This window comes from Papaver somniferum, chromosome 10 (genome assembly GCF_003573695.1).
Source record: "Papaver somniferum cultivar HN1 chromosome 10, ASM357369v1, whole genome shotgun sequence".
NCBI lineage: Eukaryota > Viridiplantae > Streptophyta > Magnoliopsida > Ranunculales > Papaveraceae > Papaver > Papaver somniferum.
This window is the reverse complement of record NC_039367.1, coordinates 35,000,280-35,006,209: the sequence shown is the minus strand read 5'-3', so window position 1 is coordinate 35,006,209 and position 5,930 is coordinate 35,000,280. Positions and strand designations below refer to the sequence as shown.

General features: G+C 38.0%; 1 long non-coding RNA gene across 2 annotated transcripts; it reads right to left on the bottom strand.

Annotated features, from left to right (window-relative positions):
- Positions 1-515: 515 nt before the first annotated feature.
- Positions 516-3,341, bottom strand: LOC113317323. 2 transcript variants are annotated; one of them, XR_003343430.1, is made up of 3 exons: positions 2,998-3,341; positions 1,876-2,367; positions 516-1,770 (listed from the first exon to the last, which is right to left on the bottom strand). It is a non-coding gene; the product is annotated as an uncharacterized LOC113317323 (long non-coding RNA). The 2 variants fall into 2 exon arrangements; XR_003343429.1 differs by having other exon boundaries at positions 516-2,367.
- Positions 3,342-5,930: the final 2,589 nt, after the last annotated feature.

Below are 5,930 nucleotides of genomic sequence, written 5' to 3'. Positions count from 1 at the left end.
GATCATGTCTCCCCTTTTCCACGAGTTGGAGTCAATTTTTGAGACTACTAAGGTTGCTTGGAGTTTAGGTAAAAAAAAAAATCAGTATTAGGACTGATTCCAAGAGAGCAGCTCATTTGTTGACCATGCGGAATGTATATTCCACACCTGATGAAGGGTACCATGTGTGGAATATCGTAGAGAAGCTAAAGCAATACTTCTGGCACAACTACAGAAAAGAGGATGGCTGCTCAGTTCATGTGAGGCACCAATACAGGGAGCTAAATAATTTGGGGGACTACGTTGCTGGTCTTGCAACAGAAACCACTCCAACCGTTGTGTTCGGTTCTTTTGATGACACGACAAGGTTCTTTCTGGACTGGGACATTGCAGGTCTTCCCTACTACTGGGACAGAGATAGGAAAAAAGCAGAGAAGAAAATGAGAGAGGAGAGCCTGCACAAATGATGTTTCAGTATACATCTTTACAACCAAAAACAGCAGTATTCAATCATACAGATGGTAGAACAGTGAATCTATTACAAGCAGAAGCCACACATTATATTAAATGAATGTTACTTAAAAATTCAAGTGTAATTTGGTTAATGGAAACTTATCCTGGTTATCCACCTTGTATTTATGTTAATCCTACTGGTGATATCATCATTAAAACATCTCATACCTATGTTACAGTCTTGGATTTACCCTAGTTCTACTCTGTGTAATGTCATACAAGAAAGATAAGGCAACAAACCTCAACCTCGTTGATTCAGTAAGAGTTGTGAACAAGGGATCTACGTCCAACGCGCTCCCAGCAACTGACCATTTGCTCCTCTGGCATTTCATTTAGATAATGCATTTGTTCCTGGGGCTTACCTATAGACTACCCCTTCTGAGCTTGCCTCTTGTGACCACCATACCTAAGCAACGAAATAAGAATAACTTCACCCGGATAGACCCCAATAACTCTCTATATCATTTAAAATTCTCTGACAATTGAAGCAACTAATGACTTTCTGTGCTTTCTAAACCCCTTTTGATTTGATATTCTCGTCTGCAGTGTGACAACCGTCAGATACTTTGGCTTCCAAAATCCATTCAAACTTAGTGGGCTTCCATGAACTCGTTCCTGTTAGATATTGGCTTAGCTTCTGCTGTTGAAGGTCTTGATTGCTGCACTGGTGAAATCATCTTCGATAACTTTCTTCTCAGGTCCCTAAAAATGATATCCAACCTGTAATTCTATAACACTGTGGATCTGGATGGAAGAAAGCAATAGGAACCCATTTCCTGGACATTACAGTGTTACACGGACATTAGAAGTGTTAGATGGTGCCAAGGTGGAGTGCAACTGTGGCTCTGGAAGAAATGTAGTTATAAAAAGAACAGAAAAAGATCACCATCGCCACAATTATCATGCTCAATTCCCCTGGACCAACTTACGAAGTACCGAGAGCAAAGGGTCTCCTCCTGCATTCTCTCATTGCACCCAGTTTCCCACTTTACACGACTAGAGATAGAGAGAACTGAGTTAAGAGAGCTCAACAGAGAGAATTAGAAATTGCACTTACCAAGGGAGCTCAACAGCAAATGGGTGATTTTGGAATTCCCGTAAGGACTGTGTGATGTCTTTGATGCTAGAGCAGATATGACATCACCAAGGACACAGGGAAAAAGATTAATAAACTGCGATTCCTTCACCGTTTTCCCCTCAACTTCAGTTCATCAATCACGCACACTACCTGACAACTCTACAAGCTAGAGGTGACTCCTAGGCCTCTGTCCATCCACCCTTCACAGTCACGTAGAACAAGCTTCATATGTCATTTCAACCAAAAACCTAACAAACTTTAAAAAAAAAAAAACAACTATTCTTCCACAAAACCTGTCAACTTACTGTCAAAACTGACAGGGTCCACTTCAACAAAACTTTCACCAGGATGGATACTGGCAAGATAATCAGCTCCCTGTTTATGTAACCTCGAATGAACTATCCTTCTCCAGACACGCATCACACTCCAAGCAGGAATAACCTTCTCGTCAAAGAGCAACTTGTACACAATCATAGAATCCGTTCAAATGTGCAGTCTCTTAAATATCTTGAACTTGGCCAATTTTAGCTCTAACTCCACACCGCGCAACCCATGAGCCACCACAAGCAGCTGCAAGAGGAGTACCAAGGTGATCTCTAATAATAGCTTCACCGCCCCCAGAATCATTCTTTCAAGACCCATCAATATTAATCATTACTTCATCCTCTTTAGGAAATAACCAGGTACCATCCCACCACCTTCTTAACCTTGAAAACACGATCAATCCCCGGCCATCGAGGAGCCTTCTAATATAAGGCTTGCCCACATCAGAGAACTTCGCTGCAGCACATTTCAGCCTGACATCATTCACAAAAATATAACTTACCCATCAGCACTCATAATCTGAGAAGAAGAAAACACTCTCCTATTCCTCTCCTTCCTAAGTATCCCATTTTAATTAACAGACGGAATTTGAAAAAGAGCATCCTAATAGCAGATGGTCTTGGTCTTCAGGGCCATTGTCACACAACAAACAATTAGCATACTCAATCAAACCCCAGATCTACAATTTAGCTCTAGTTTTAAGACCTCTCAAGCTCTACTGTTGAGCCTTCTCAAACTAGCCAACCAAAATATAAAAGAATGTCTTCGAATGTGTGCCACAGTAACAAGTTAACAGTAACTGAATATACATTTCTGCTAACAAACTAAGACTTCCTCCTTTTAACAAGACAGAATCATGAAACATGTCAGATTAAGTGAAAAATTCAGCTTACAAATTTTACCTTAATACCAGAAACTTAAAATCCAAAATTACAATGCAAATCTTTATTTAAATTTGGGAAATTCACCCATAAATATTCATTCGTATTGCAACTGGCACATCAATCCAAGATAAACGATGTACAAATGAAAAAGATCACTTCATCCCACAAAAATAAAACCCAATTTTAAAAATTAACGAAGACCCAATGCTCATTTCGTACCTGCTCTAAGGCAAAACTGATAAAACCCAAAACCCCATCTTCTTCCAAAATCCAGCTTCAAATCGACAAAATGAGCTTTAACCCACAACATAATACAGTGTCAATCTGTGGTTTTATTTCTATCAACAATTCCTTTGATTTCAAGCCATCAGATGGAGTTAGTGTGAGTGTGTGACAAAGAAAAAAACATTAGTTAGTCTAAGATGGAAGTATGGAAATTTTAAGTGATCGAGAGAATACGAAAAGATATAATGGCGAATTTAAAAACTAGACCCAGGGGAAGCAAATTCTTGTTAGGGTAACAAGAAAGCAAGATTAGGCTTGGAGGAAGTTTTGCGCTTGAAAATTTAGGCTTAGCAAAAAACGTAGTATGACTCTTCTGGAACCTTTTTTTTTTGGGGACCATGGTTCTATTTTGGGTATAGACATTGGAAGTAATTCTAGGTCACCCCTTATTTAGATATTTATTTAATATTTAATCAACCCTCCTAATTAATTTAGGTTATGATTAGTAAAATAATTTAGTTAAACAATTAGTGAGATTAAATTAAAAGATGGGTTTATTATTAGTTGAGTGAATTTTATGAGTAGAATTTTTGTGAGATTAGAGTTAGAGAAGATGAAGGAGAAAAACATGGAAAATAATATTTTTTTTCCAATTCACCCATTTGATTATTCAAGTGATGAATCTGATTCTTCATCTACATCCTCTCATACTATATTTGTTGATCTTCAAAATAATCCGGATTTGAATTATTTCTTAGATGGTGATTATATTATTCAAGAAGAAACTCAAGATGAAACTCAAGATGAAAATGATGGATTTTATCAACCACAACCGGAGGATGAGTATTTGGGTAAACAGGTATGATGCAAACTTAGATAACGTATGTTTAATTGGTAAAAATTTTCCTAAAAATCATAATTTTTCAACTGGATTTGGGAATGTTCGGTTACATTATGTGAAGAACATGTAACCGAACTCCCCTGAAGGTGTAGTTCGGTTTCGTTGTGAGGATGAACAAGTAACCGAACTCATCTGAAGATGTAGTTCGATTACTTGATCCAAACACGCAGGTTACCGAACTCCATATCAATGGAAGTTCTGGCATGCAGCGTTATGTTCGATTGGTTCACAACTAACCGAAATTTACATACAAACTAATTTGATATAAGTGTATAAGGTTCGGATGGATCGCAAACTGCATGCTTCTGCGATCCAACTGAACTCAGATTAGTCAGTTCGGTTGTTTCTTAAACTTGAACTTAGAGCGTAGCCAACAGAACCTAACAAGCCAAATAAATTCTTTCTATGTTTTTAACCCCAGAGTTCGGTTACGTGGAGGTTTTAAAATCTTTGCGATCGAACCGAACTTGTAGGTCAGAGTTCGGTTCTAAGACTAATAAAACCAATGGGAATAACAGTAAGGTTCGGTTACATAAAAAATATTCTTTCTATGTTTTTAACCCTAGAGTTCGGTTACATTGAGGTTTTAAAATGTTTGCGATCGAACCGAACTCATAGGTCAGAGTTCGGTTTTAAGACTAGTAAAACCAATGGGAATAACAGTAAGGTTTGGTTACATAAAAAAAAATTCTTTCTATGTTTTTAACCCTGGAGTTCGGTTACATGGGAATTTTACAATTTTTTTGAGAAACAACCGAACTCTCTTCATTTTGTTTGTTCGGTTACTTGCCAAATTACTTAATAAACCGAACGTATAGTTCGGTTTCCACGATAAAATTTTCATGTAACCGAAATTATTTGTGATTTCTTGTAGATAATACCAATGCATGATCAACCTTATCTGATTGGTATGTTGTTCGAAGATACATCTCATCACTATGCTAATGAGTTAGAATTTGACTCACCTATTGATGTGAAGAATTGGGCTAGAGAACATGCCAAGAGAGTCAATTGCGTCTTGGTTTATAACGGGAAAGAAATCAACACTCGTTTAGAAATGGTTTGTGAGAGAAGTTGAGATCCCGAAGCTAGTCACAAGAGGAAGGGTTATGAGTATAAAGGAAAGACGAAGAGGAAGAACACAACGTGCTCAAAGAAAATCAAATGTCCGTTCAAGCTTGTATTTAGCAAGAGGAAATAAACGAAGAAATGGTTTCTAGCTATGGATAAGGTGGTAGGTAGTTATAACCACCCTTGTCCGGATGATCTTGAAGGGCATGCAATGGCCGCAAGGCTCACTCCTCGAGAAATGGAAAAAAGCCGAGTATAGGAAATTGTGTGTTCCACCTTCCACAATGCTTTGCTTATTAAAGAAAGATAACCCGGGCAATGTATCTTCTTTGTCCACCATTTACAATGCAATTGAGACGATTAAAAGGAATGAATGGAAGAATATAAACGTTATGCAACAATTGTTTTTTTCGGCTCAAGAGAAAGGCTACGCGGTTCAAAAGAAGGTAGGTCCGGAAGAAGAAATAACTCATCTCTTCATTGCCCATCCAAAGAGTGTTCAATTGGCTCAATCCTTCCATGAAGTTCTTATAATGGATTGCACTTACAAGACAAACAAATACTAGATGCCATTGTTGAACATTGTTGGTCGTACGTCGACGAAGTCACCGTTTATCGTTGTTTTTTTTCTTCTAAAGGACGAGCAAGAACCAAGTTTCACTTGGGCGTTACAACAAATGAAGGAGATCTACCGAGATGATGAGATCCCCGGGGTTATCGTGACGGACAATGACGTAGCATTGATGAAAGAAATAGAGAAAGTCTTCCCATTAGCACATAATATGCTTTGTACATTTCATATATGGTGCAATGTGATGAATATGTGCAAGCCTCAAATTTTTCCACCTAAGAGGAAAGGATTGGAAGATATTAGTAAGCTACCGGTTGATAAACAAGAGGAAGCAAAAAAGAAATTCGATAAAGAATACACCATAAATCACGCTAAATGGGTTGC